The sequence below is a fragment of the Ictidomys tridecemlineatus genome, chromosome 8 (assembly GCF_052094955.1).
Source record: "Ictidomys tridecemlineatus isolate mIctTri1 chromosome 8, mIctTri1.hap1, whole genome shotgun sequence".
NCBI classification, from domain to species: Eukaryota; Metazoa; Chordata; class Mammalia; order Rodentia; family Sciuridae; genus Ictidomys; species Ictidomys tridecemlineatus.
In genome coordinates, this window is record NC_135484.1 from 114410320 (window position 1) to 114423367 (window position 13048).

Below are 13048 nucleotides of genomic sequence, written 5' to 3' on the forward strand. Positions count from 1 at the left end.
TCTGAAGTTTATCCATTTTTATATTTTAGGCATTCCTCTTTTAAACAACATATACCAGGATATTATTACTGATGCTTTCTTAGCAGAGGACCTAATTTTATTGAAATTTACTGTTAACAATTGATGGGACTGGCTTGAATCAGGCCATCTCAATTTAATTGTTCCACTGTTTTTTTAAAAAATAATTAAACTGTTTGGTTACATATTTCTACTAATGTGGTCTAGCTTTTAGTTCTTTGTTCCCCCAAATTTGGGTGGTTTGAAAACTGTCAGTTTCTATGTCACCATTAAAAAAATTGAAAGGTTAATATCTCTTTAGTTCTCTACCTAAATGAACAATATTCATCCCTCACTCTGGTCCCCTCCCCATTCCACATTTATGAAGCTTTACTATTCATTTACTTTTCAGGTCCCAGTCTCAATGTTTTTATTTAATGGGAAATATTTCACATTAATTTTAAGTTTTTTTGTGCTTTTTGGCAGTGCTGGGGACGGAACCCAGGGCCTCATTGTGCATGGTAAGCAAGCACTCCATCACTGAGCCACACTCCAACCCTTGTATTTCAAGTTTTTGTTAATTTCACCTTTATATTATGCCACTTCTATGTCCAATATTTTACTTGGATAGTTAGTGGAAGATACTGATGGTTGGGGTCAATTTGGAATCGTCAGGGTGTAAGAACAGGGAGTGTCAGCCTTTCCCAGGCAGGTGGCAGAGCAAGGGAGCCACTTTGCAAGGCAGCCTCACAACACCTAGGATTCTCTCCCTACCCTATGATAAGCGACTGGGGTTGTCGTAAAAAAAAAAAAAAAGCCCACCCTTTTGTTGGACATTACTTATTCATTCCTATATCTGTTTTCCTTCTGTTGTCGAACCTGCTTTCCAAGGCCCTGCAACCCACCTACTCCGGGCACTCATGTTCTACCCTGCCTCATGGTGGGATGCAAACACAAGTCAGATTCACAAGGGCCAGGGGCAGCCCAGCTGTCTCAACACCTCAGGCTGAGTCATCAGGGTCAGCCCCACTAGTGGCTTTCAGATTGACTGTGTACCTGGGTCTACACAGCCACCTCTCAGAAGACATGGATATAGCTCCTGGTCTTGACCCAGAACTGCTATATCTCTAGACATTTCCAGTTATTTACCACATTTCCTTTATCCTTTCTATTTATTTGACTGATTTATTTTGTTGTTTTTATGTGTCTTTTCTGACATTGGGGGTTTTACCCAAGTTTTTTTTTTTTTTTTAGTCTTTTTTTTCTCTGTAAGATTAAAGTCTGGAATTATAACTCACAAACTAAGCAGCAAGGTGACAGGGTTCAGGAATTCTGAGTGAGGACTGAGTATCAGAATGTCATGAGGTTTAGTTTGCTCCTGTGTTGCATAAGGATCTTTGAAACATGTAAGCAGGTATAGTTAGGTCTTCTTTTCACAGCACAGAAGCATGATACAAAATAAGAGAAAGAATTGTCAAATAGTCTAGGATACTGATCCTCCATTTTAGCATCAGAACTTCCAGGGTCATAGGTGAGAATGCAGATTCCTGAGCCCCAACCCAGAAATGCGGATTCTGTAGATCTGTGGAGAGCCCAGCCAAGGTTTCATTATAAGAATGTTAAGAGGTCGGGGGACATTTAAGGGTGTTTAGTGGTGGGTCTTAGGGAGAAGTCTCTAGATTATTGGGGTGTGCCTTTGGAAGGGGTCGATGTAGTTCTCATGGGACCCCAGCTGTGCTTCAGTTTCCTGAATTAAGATGTGATCTCTCCTGTCACATGTCCTCCCATCATTGTGATGCACCATGAGTCCTTCACCAGAGGCCAAGCAGATGCTGGTGCCATGACCTTAAACCTCTAGAATTGTGAGCTACATGAGTCTCTTTTCTTTCTACCTTATCAGCCTAGGGAATCTTGCTATAGTAACAGAAAACTGATGAAGACAAGGGGGATTTGGAGTGACTTCACGGGCAGGTGAGTATTAAAGGTTCTCTACTGGCCTTTGCTGATATTTGGCTGGAGTAAAGCCATCATTGTCCAAAAACTGTTAAACTTTCCTCCTTCCGGTCCTTTGGCTAGAGAGAAATTTGGGGGTGGCTTTGTTGGTTTTCTTCGATTACTATTTCTAGATTGTTGACTTCTTCAGTTTCCAGTCTTGGACACATGATGTGAAAAGAAAGTCCAGGGAAGTCATCAACACATCGTTCTTTGATTCTGAAGATTCCAGTCTGCCTTTTTCTCTCCACCATTCACAGTCTTATGTATTTACCTAGTGAGAAGAAGAGAAAAAATAGTCTACTCCATTGCAGCATATCCCTACATGGTTTATAACAAATAAAATGATTAAAAGGAAAAAACTCAATATTTTAGTATCTTTAAATTTTTTATTCAATACATAAAATTATGCATATTTATAGATTACTGTGTGATGTTTAAATACATGAACAATTGTGTAATATTCAAACTAGGTAACCTGGTTTGAATCACAGCTGTTTTTCCTGAGTTTTTGATCTGAGGCCCCTATTTTGCACTGGGCCCTTTAGCTTTGTCATGTCCTGCTGTCGGCAGGTTGACTGACATCTAGGAAGGCCACACCCATTTCACGAGCTGTGTGGGGATCATGGCAGAGCAAGGGAAAAGACCAGAGCGAGGCCCACCTAAACAGAGGGGCAACGTCAGTTCAGTCCACTTTGTGTGCTCAATACACATAGTTCACACACACAGCCCATGGCTGGCTTGCCACATCTCCATATTCTCATCACTCAAGGCCAAGGGGTGCTCAATTCCTATGTGGCAGCTCCCAACATCCATGGAACTGCAGATCAGGACTCTACACTCACTCTGGGCTTAGCCCACCTCATCCAATCACCATTGACTTGCATCCAACAGTCTCCAGTTCTTTGCCTAGCACCTTAGAGTTGCACCTTTGTCTTGCACCATTGAGACTACTTGGGCTACTCTGATGTTTGAGGAATGTCTGCCTCTTGAATTGGGGCTCCTAACTGTCTGATGGGTAAGTTCCCTGAGCTGGTTCCTGTGGCCCCACCAGGTTCCCTTGTGCTCTCAGGGGTCCTTGTGCTGTCATGTTAGGAGGGCTAGATCCCCCATAGATCACTGGCACCAGGTGAGGTCACCTCCCATGGCATGCTGAGGCCTGCACCTTAGTGACAAAGGATCTGCTAGACTCAACTCCCTGAAACCTGACCCTCATTTGAATGGCTTCTCCCCAATAAAAGGGTTCAGCATGTGCTTGCTCTCTCTTTCCACAGACCCCTAAGGTCAAAGGAGCTGCCATGAACCCAAAGTAAAAGGTATTTCTCTGTGATTATTTCGTGCAGCCCGGTTCACCTGGAGTGACTCTTGAGTGTTTAGTCATGGAACAGGACACACGATGATCTTCATACAGCTTGTGCCAACACCAGGCTCTCCATAATGTCGGCGAGCCTGGTCCAGGTCAGGGGTTTATACCAACCTGCCAATGTTAAGAGGCACCTGACGAGACAGGATGGCCAGAGACTGATGGAGTGATCATTCACTCCTTTCCCTCTTTCCCTTCTTGTGTGTATGACTGTCATCTTTTAGAAGGAGGAAATGGGTGGCAAACAGAGTAAGTGTATACCCCTAGGGTGTACGATAAATAATTTCAAAAAGGGATATTCTGGAGACTATGGGGTTAAGGTAACCACTGGAAAGCTCCAGACTTTCTGTGAAATACATGGGCCCTCATTCCGAGTAGGCTGGCTCACCTAGGGGTCCCTAGACACAGAACTAGTTAGCAAGGTGTTTAGAGTTGTTAAAGGTGACCCTGGGCACTCTGACCAGTTTCCTTATATTGATTGCTGGCAAGACATCATCCTCTCTCAGCCATGTTTGCTAAAGGCTTGCCTGGAAGAGGACTGTAAAATTATGATGCCTCAAAATGCTATGGAACCTGAGAAGCCCATTCTATCTGAGGAGACAGAGGATATTCCACTTTATTCCTCCTGAGTGCCAGGAGGACCTGCTGGCAGCTCCTCTTAAATAGATGCCAAGGGGCTGGGGATGTGGCTCAAGCGGTTGCGCGCTCGCCTGGCATGCGTGCGACCCAGGTTCGATCCTCAGCACCACATACCAACAAAGATGTTGTGTCCGCCGAGAATTGAAAAATAAATATTAAAAAAAAATTCTCTCTCTCTCTCTCTCTCCTCTCTCACTCTCTCTTTAAAAAAAAAAAAAATAGATGCCAAGGTGCCCTGAAAATGCCACTAAGACAAACCCAGGGGCCCATTTACTATGATCAAGATAGGTGCAAGGAGGACAACGGACTTTCATATTATCAGCCTTTTGCCACCACTGATCTCCTGCATTGGAGAAACCGCAACCCTTCCTTCACTGACAAGCCTCAGGCTATGATTGATTTAATGCAATCCATCATTCAGACCCACAAGTCCACTTGCACTGAGCGCCACCAGCTACTTCGGACTCAATTTAACACTGAAGAACACTGCTGAGTTACCCAGGCCATGTTAAAGTGGTTGGAAGAACCCTTAAAGTGGTGGCAGAACTGAGAATGCCCAAGCTGATGCCCTGAGCCAATTCCTGAAGAAAGATTCACCAATGGGACCCTAACGATGACCAGGGATTTCAGATGCTTGAGCATTATTAAGAAGCACTATTAGGCAGCATGAAAGAGGGAGGAAAGAAGGCCATGAAGATGAACAAGACCTCAGAGGTGTTCTAGGGACCAGAAGTGAGCCCAAGTCAATTCTATGAGAGGCAACATGAAGCCGTCTGTCTTTGTACACCTTTCAACCCAGAAGCAGCTGAAAGTCAGCAGCTGGTTAATGCAACTTTTGTTGGTCATACCCAGGGAGACTTCTGACGTAAACTGCTGAAGTTAGACGGCTTTGCTGGAATGAATGCAAACTAACTATTGGAGGTGATGATGAAAGCATTCGTCAATTGAAACCAATAGGCCCATGTGAGGCAGACCAGAGAATGAAGAAGGTAAATCTACTTGTCACTGCCCTCGTGGGACCTTCGGGACATGCCCTGAGAGGTATCCTGGAGGGCTAGAGTAAAGGCCAGAGAAGCAGCCATCAAGAAGAACCACCTTGCCCAGAGATTGATTAAGACAGAGCCAATGTGCTTGTTGCCATCAAGGTCACTGAAGAACAAGTGTCACTGAGAGAGGATTACCATCCAGTCCCTGGACCAAGGGGGAGGGGCTGAGTGATTCAAGGATGGTACCAACCACCATGGCAACCATATGAAGTCCTTGAGGATAATTTTGTTGGATTAGTCACTATGGGAAACTATAATGAGGACCAGGAGACTGGGCTCCATTTTGTTAGGCTCCCAGGAGCCTATGGTCCAAGTGACTGTGGGGGCTGGCCCATGAACTTCATGGTCGATGCTGGTGTAGAACATTCTATGGTGACCCAACCTGTGGGCCCTCTCTCACAGAAACAAGCCACTACTGTGGGAGCCACAGGTAGCCTAGCTCATTGATCCTTTGTGCTCCCTCAGTGATGCAGTTTAGATGGCCATGAAGTCATTCATGAATTCCTATACCTCCCTGACTGGCCTGTGGCCTTAATGAGTCGGAACTTATTAGGAAAACTGCAGGCCCAGATAACTTTCAACTCTTGTGGCCAGGCTTTCTTGACCCTAGGAAAGCCAAAAGCAAAAATCCTCACTCTCCCGGTTCCCCAAGGAGAAGAGTGGTGCTTCTGTAGTCTTGTACAAAGGCCACAACAGGGATCTGAGCTTCTTTTCAAGGTTCCTGGGGTATGGGCTGAGGACAAGTCTACTGAACAGGCCCAAAATATACCCCCAATAGTAGTAGAACTAAAACCAGAAACTGGGCCCACCTTCTAAAAACAATATTTCATTCCTTGAAAGGCACAGATTGGAATCCTCTGATCTTGCCAGTCATCCCGGAACACTCCTCTCCTGGCAGTCCAGAAGCCAGGAACAGTTGCCAGCTGGCTGGTTCAGGACTCCAGAACAGTAAACCAGGCCACCAATACCCTGCACCCAGTCGTCCTTCACCCTATACTCTCCTGGGCCTTATCCCCACTGAAGCTGCCTTCTTCCCATGTCAGGATCTCAAGGATGCCTTCTTCTGTATCCACCTGCCCCCCCCCCCACTGCTGGTAAACCAATCTTTGCCTTCCGATGGGAAAATCCTGAGAATAGGGACAAAGTCCAGCTAACGTGGACTAGACTGCCTCAAGGATGTAAAAATTCTCTGACTTTTTTCTGCACAACATTAGCCTCTGATTTAAAAGACTTCCCAGTGGATAAACATAGCCATATGCTGCTCCGGTATGTAGACAACCTACCGCTTGCCAGACAGACCCAGGAGGATGGCTTGGAAGGGACACAACAACACCTCTCCCTCCTATGGGAAGCTGGCTACAAGGTTTCAAGGAAAAGGGCCCAAATCTGTCAAAAAAAAAAAAAAAAAAAAAAAAAAAAAAAAGGTCAAATACCTCATCTACCCGAGGGACAATGTCAACTTGGCCTGGAGAGAAAGCAGGCCATCTGCTCAATCTCGGTTCCCTCAACTGACTCGAGGTTCAGGAACTCCTCAGGGCAGCAGCTTTCTGTGGAATCTGGATACCTAACTTCTCTATCGTAACAAAGCCCCTTTATGAGGCCACAAAGTCGGGAGAGGAAGAGCCTTTGTTATGGGAATGAGCCCCCAAAAAGGCAAACTATGTCAGGAAACCCACCTCCACTGGGACCAGGTATTGCCCATCACTTACCTTGTTGAGCATTAGGTCTAGCCCTTCTAGACAGACAGGGTTCTCCCCTTACAAGATTCTTTACAAATGCCCTTCTCCCATTATAAGGGGTATATGAGGAGATCTAAAGAAACTGGGCCGCGTTACTGAGGCAGCAGATGCAGGCTCTAGGCTCAGCCCTGGTCACTAGGTACCATTGGGTGAGGGAACAGCTACTTGTAAACCTGACCACTGATGCCCACCCCTTGAAGCCAGAGATGCAGGGTAAGAGAATGGAATGTCCAATCCCTAAAACCTCTATGGGGGGAGGGGTCTGTTCACTGTCATTTTATGCACCCCTACTGCAGTGAAGGTGGCTGAGGTGGTCCCTGGACTCACCACAGCAGAGTGAACCTGGCTTCTCATGACGGGGGGTGCATTCCAGATCCAACTTCACTGTGCAAGTTGACCATCCAAAATAAGCAAGCTGAACCTCAAGAAGACCCTGAGGACAATGGCCCTGCTTTCGACACTCTGGAAGCTGACTAATCTACACATGGCAGAAGACTGAGGAATAGACCAGCTGCCATGACTAATGGACTGTTCTTACCTCCTACATTAGTCATACTGTCAACCCCTTACCCCTGTCTGTTGTCATGGTCCTAGCTTTAATTTTTGCTGTAGGATTAGCGGAGACTATTCCAATTTACTGGCACTGGGTTGAAAAGTATCTATAAACAGTTTTTTTTTTTTTTGGTGCTGCTGAGGATTGAACTCAGGGCCTTGTGAATGCGAGGCAAGCACTCTACCAACTGGGCTATGTCCCCATCCTTTTACCTCCTTTTGATAGGACATTTTGTTGCTATTAGAAGTATCTGATCTGGCTCCCATTTGTAGATTTAAGTCCCTCATCCCGTAACCCAGGCCTTCACATGACTCGATTAGCTCAAGGTATCACTACAATCTACTTTATTATATCCATTTCTCCTGCCAGGGAACAGTCTTAGGGACCGCAGGTATAATAAGACCACCTATTCTATCTGCCAACAGGGGGATCAATATGCTTCTTTCAACCCACAGTATTTCTCCACTGAAGAATGGCTGGAATGGGGCTGGGGTTGTGGCTCAGTAGTAGAGTGCTCGCCTAGCAAGCACAGGGCACCGGGTTCCATCCTCAGCACCACATAAATGTAAAATAAAGATATTGTGGGCTGGGGATGTGGCTCAAGCGGTAGCGCACTAGCCTGGCATGCGTGCGGCCCGGGTTCGATCGTCAGCACCACATACCAACAAAGATGTTGTGTCTGCCGAGAACTAAAAAATATTAAAAATTCTCTCTCTCTCTCATTTCATCTCTCTCTCTCTTTAAAAAAAAAAGAATTTAAAAAAAAAGATATTGTATCCACCTAACGTTTGAGAATAAATATTTTAAAAAAAAGAATGGCTGGAAGTCCAAAGCTGACCAGAAGGAGATGCAAAACAGGGCCTATTAATTTACAAAATTCACTTTACTAATCTAAAGCAACCAATGTCAGTACCCTTTGATGCATATTGGGGCATGAGTAAGACTTGGGCATTTGTTATGCCCTACCGTATGTCTGCCACATCACAGGGAGACATATCTGGGGAAATGGGGGACAGGCTCAAGGACAAGCATATGTGTACACAGCCTGAAGATGGTATGTGGTCCACAGGTACTGATCATGCCATTTTTTGGTTCCTCTTGGAGTGATGTTACGTGGGCCATTTGACAGAGTAGGAGAAAAACTGCTCTACTTCAAAAGGGTGTTGCTACACCTGACTATGACCTGGGAGCCCCTAACACTGTTAATTTCACTTTTGTTGACCCCAAAGACTCAGGATGGGGAACCATCCACTGAACTGGCCTATGTATAGTTGGACGAGGCGCTGACCCAGGAACCAGATGGTACTTCAAAGGGGTCACAACTTCACTTACATCTTCCTCCCTCCAGGTCTCATTCCTTTTATGAGAAAATGGAGAAAAGCCCACCTCCTATCTCCACTACAAACAGAAATCTATTCCTAACCTTGGCAGAGGCTATAGTTCAATCTCTGAATGTCTTTTCTTGCTCTGTGTGTGGAGGAACTAATATGGGGGATCAGTGGCCATGGGAGGCTAAAGAGCTAGACCGCATGAGCCCTGTAGTGGAACCATGTCTCCCTGTTTAACCACTGGAGTCTGGGTCCTCAAAACCTCTATTATTGGAAAATATTGTCTTCCCTGAGAGGGAAAATCATTTAACATCTCAGTTGGGACTCTAATATGTTTGGACCCAAAATTCTATAATGTAAATTACCCAGAAAACCAGTGGGATCCTTAAATCACACAGAAGCAAATCTCTATCCCTTGTCAAATTTCTCTAGCCTCAAACAGGCCTGGGAAAATGCTGCCACAGAAATTGAATGGCAAGCACGGGGTGGACTATACAGGCCCAGATCTTGTGTACGGGGGACAACTCACCCCTCCTTTTTCCTTCTTCCATTATCAAGAGGGAGTCCCAGTATATGAAGACCCAGGAGCTCAAAGAGAGCAGTGACCCCTGGCAATTGGTGACTGGAAAGATGATGGCCCCTGAGAGGATAATTCACTATCATGGTCCAGCCACCTGGGCAGAGGATGGGGCCTAGGGATACTGGACACATGTTAAATTGAATCATTGGGCTCTAGGCAGTTGTTGAAATTATAGCTAATGAGACTATGCAAGCCCTCAATTTATGGGCCAAACAAAGTACTCAAATGCATGATGCTATCTATCAAAACCACTTGTCTTTAGACTACTTGCTTGCTTATGCAGGTGGGATAAGTGGAAAATTAACCTGAGTACCAGTTGCTTACATATTGCTAAGGAAAGCAAGGTCATAGAAGAAATTACAGATCATATGAGAAAGATTACTCATATCGCAGTCCAGGAGACCTATTTAGAGGTTTACAATTTTGGGGGGGATTTATAACTCTTGTAAGTGTTGTGGATTTCATGCTGGGGACCTGCCTGCTCTCACCTTGCTTGTTACCTCTGGTCATCAAATCTGTCTCCAGCCATTGGAGGCTATGGTTGAAAGAGAGACAGCTGCACACGTCATGCTGTGGAAATGTAAGCCGTTAAGTCAAGATGATGCTTTTTGACCTTGGAGGGATTGCAGCATTGTCGAAAGCCATCCATGGGCTGTATGTGGACTATCAGCAAGGCAGCCAGTGAGGGGATAGGTCTGGCATTGGGAACTTCCCATGGCACCCCACAGGGATAGACCGCCTGATGCAGGTGAACTTCCCCCTCAGTTCTGCCACAGGTCCCACACAGCCCTGGAGATGGGGTGACCTCCGGTAGCTGCACAGCCCCTCTTACATGGGTGTGACCTAACAACCTGCTGACTGCAAGACATCACAAAGCCAGACTCCACCCCTTAACCTTATCCCTGCCTTTGATGTACCCCCTTAAATAAACCACGGGAGCCATTTTCAAATTGTCTAGTTCCAGCTCCTGTATGGAGTGGATCTATCAGGGGCTCTACCTTTTTGAAACTGTCTTTTTTGACTTTGTCTTTTGTTCTTTACTAATTATTCTAGACTTTAAATTCTTAGGTGGCTTACACATTCCGTGGCAGTTACCTCTAATGAGAACCCCTAATGAGGAGCTGCCCACCTCCCCATAGAGCATCAAAGCAGGGAATGTGGCAGGAGCCCTCTTCAAAAAAGATGAGGTGGCATGGCTAGCACCTGTGTGCGCATGTGTGACTGATTCAACAGGGTGTGGCCACGGTGGAGAACACCACTGTGCTTGCATTCCCTAGACACAGAGAAGGTGGCATGGCATTCTCTGGCACATGCACAACACTGCCAATACCCAGGGGGCATGAACAACCCTGCTGCCCCCCACCCAGTGCACTGTGCAGCTCTGCCACAACTTCCTTATGAATTCATAAAAAAAACCAAAAACCCATGAAGATGTATTTTTCCATGTAGGGGAAACAAAGGGTCTAGTATGTAGTGGGGAGGGGGAGAGGGGGACCAGCAGGGGCTACATCCTCACTGCATTCAGGAATTTGGCCTTTGGTGTGAAATCAACACTGCTTCCTGCTGAACGCCTGGTGCCCTGTTTCTCAGTATACAAATCTTACAACATCTGTATCCTCACATGGCAGAAAGAGATGAGAGATCTCTGGAATTTCTTTTTTATTTATTTATTTATTTATTTATTTATTTTTAATATTTATTTTTTAGTTCTCGGCGGACACAACTTCCTTGTTGGTATGTGGTGCTTAGGATCGAACCCGGGCCGCACGCATGCCAGGCGAGCCCGCTACCGCTTGAGCCACATCCCTTGGAATTTCTTTTTTATGAACACTGATTCTTCTCATGAGGGCTTCACCCTCAGGACCTAACCACCTCCAAATGCCCCACCCCATAACATCAGATTGGGGATTAAAATGTCAGCATATGAATGTGGGAGACACAGTAATCTAGGCCATTTGAAGAGAGCCAGACTTTTTGTTAGGTCTTTTTGTTTAGGGAGACCCATCTAGAATAGGGATAGCTTTATTCAGTCTTACAATTTAAATGCTAATCTCACCCCAAAACATTTGCAGCTCCATGTATCTGTAATTACAGCTACTCAGGAAGCTAAAACAAAAGGATCAGAAGTTTAAACCAGCATCAGCAGTTTAGTGACATCCTGTCTCCAAATAAAAAAAAAAAAAGAGTACTGCTGTATTCATTCCCGTACTGAAAAATAAAACAAAAACAAAACACCACATCCTCACAAAATCACTCAGAGTAATGTTTTACCAAATATCTGGGCACCTCATGCCCCAGTCAAGTTGGGACATAAAAGCAACCATCACACAATGGTTTTGACATCTAGCATTTCCTTTTTTTTTTTTTTTAAATTTGTAGGTGGACACAATATCTTTATTCATTTACTATTATGTGGTGCTGAGGATTGAACCCAGGGCCCCATGCATGTGAGGCAAGTGCTCTACCACTGAGCTATATCCCTAGCCCTAGCATTTCCTTTTTATTATTAGAATTTCCGTCATTCCTGCTTACGTTGCCCAAATGATCTAACATGTTGTCTACTTTTTCCAATAAAGTCCTCTGTTACTCTGTGCTCTGTTATTACACAAAAAAATACCTGAGGCTGGGAAATGTGAAAAGAGAGAGAGATTTATTTGGCTCTCAGACCTGGAGGTCCAAGAGCAATTTGCTGGCATCTGCTCAGCTCTGCTGATGGCTTCATGGCAGATGGCCTCACAGTGGTGGAAGTGTGTGCAGAAGAGCACATGAGAGGGGTCACATGGAGAGAGAGAAAGCCAGAGAGATTGGAGGGGACAGCTCATTCTCTGATAGTAACCCAATGGCATGGGAACTAACTTACTGTATGAGACCAGACAGTGTCCCAATGAACTGACCGCTTCACTACTCCCCACTTCTTAAAGGGTCCACCACCTCTTAACATCACCACCCTAGGGACTGTGCTTCCAATACAGAAAACTTTGGGGGAATCACTCAAATTATACCTAAACTATAGAATTCCATTCTGGGCTCCCAAGACTTCTGTCTATCTCACCACGCAAAATTCATTCATTCATCATAATAGTCCCCAGTTATTAACTTATTCAGCATCAATAGTCCAAGTCTAAAGTCTCACCTTAAACTCAAATGAAAACTCCAGCTGTGCACCCCTGTAATACTTTTTAAAAAATCTGGCAGGGCTTGGAATGTAACTCAGTGGTAGAGCACTTGCCTCGCCTGAGTGAGGACTTGGGTTAAATTCCCAGCTTGAAAAACAAAAAATTCCAAAAATAGTAACATACTTCCAGAATATAAAGATTGGATAGGCAACAAGTTAATAGTCCCCTGTTTACTTAGCAAGTTATACCAGTGCTTTATGTTAAACTTGACAAACCTATGATTTCAATACCCTTTCAATTTTAAATAACATACCATGGGATGGTGGGGAAGGAAAAACAAACACAACAAAACAAACAAACAAAAAAAAAGAAAAAGTCAAAGAAATTCTTTTTCATTTAAGGCACAGGACACAATTAACCATTTACATATTCAAGGTGAAAATGAGTTTTTTTTCTTTTGCTACCACATGTCTATGATTATAGGGATTCAAGCACATTATCCACGACAAAAAATGCCACTGTTGTACAAAAATAAAATTGTTAATTCCAACTCTTATTCTTATGCAATTTGTAGAATAGAGTTGAAAAGATTGCCATAGGTGAGACTCAAAATGGAATGATGTGGTTTGGTTGTAAAGTTAAAGGAGTCTTCTCATAAAACATTGGAAGAACTTCACCTACGCGGTGGTGGGTCG